The sequence below is a fragment of the Pteropus alecto genome, unplaced genomic scaffold (assembly GCF_000325575.1).
Source record: "Pteropus alecto unplaced genomic scaffold, ASM32557v1 scaffold152, whole genome shotgun sequence".
Classification (NCBI taxonomy): Eukaryota; Metazoa; Chordata; class Mammalia; order Chiroptera; family Pteropodidae; genus Pteropus; species Pteropus alecto.
Genome location: NW_006432227.1, coordinates 947,740 through 948,605, shown reverse-complemented (window position 1 = coordinate 948,605; position 866 = coordinate 947,740).

Here is an 866-nt window from a genome sequence, read left to right as displayed (position 1 = left end):
TGAGTGGTTCTGACAATATGCCGTTTTACAGAGTGTGTCACTGTCATTTCAGAGCTGCCACATATGCTCTGCTGCACATTTGGGATTACTACATCAGGTTGGCAAAACTGATTAAAAAAAATCTTTTGAAGTTTGCCCTTAGCATTTTGCAAAGAGGTTGCTCACCAGCTGTTTGTTTATACTCTCTAGTTATTGTTTTTGCACATTATCAATGAGTAGCATGCAATTACATCATTATAATGACAAGCAGTGAACTGGATTCCCAATAGTGCATTTCTGGGGAATAGATGTACTTTCTCTAATCCTAGTGCCCTGAAGAGACTCCATGGTTCAACAAGCCAGTGGCTCCAGGGAGATGAAGGCCCTGTTGGCAATTGCCAAAGCCTAGGGTTTCTGGCAGCCCTCATCAGGCCATTAGCCAACAAATTTCAAATGTTGCTGGGACTCCGAGACTGCGGTTTGCCAGGGGTACCATTTAAACCTCTTGCTATCCTTATTTCTGACTCAAATAATTCATGACAAACCTCCCTTCTGCTGGAATTGACACTGAATTAAAATGATCCCAAAGATCTGGACATAATTAGAACCTCATTCATTCATTCATTTTAAAAATAAGAGCTTATAGAGATATAATTCACAAACCATTAAAGTCATTCTTCTAAAAAATACAATTTAGTAGTTTTTAGTGTATTCATAGAGTTAGCATTACTACTCTCTAATTTTCGAACATTTTCATCACCCCTCCCCGCAAAAAATCTTGTACCCATTAGCGGTCATGCACAATTCCTCTTCCTCTCCCAACCCATGGAAACCACTAAGCTACTTTCTGTCTCTGTGGATTTGCCTCTTCTGGACATTTCATATAA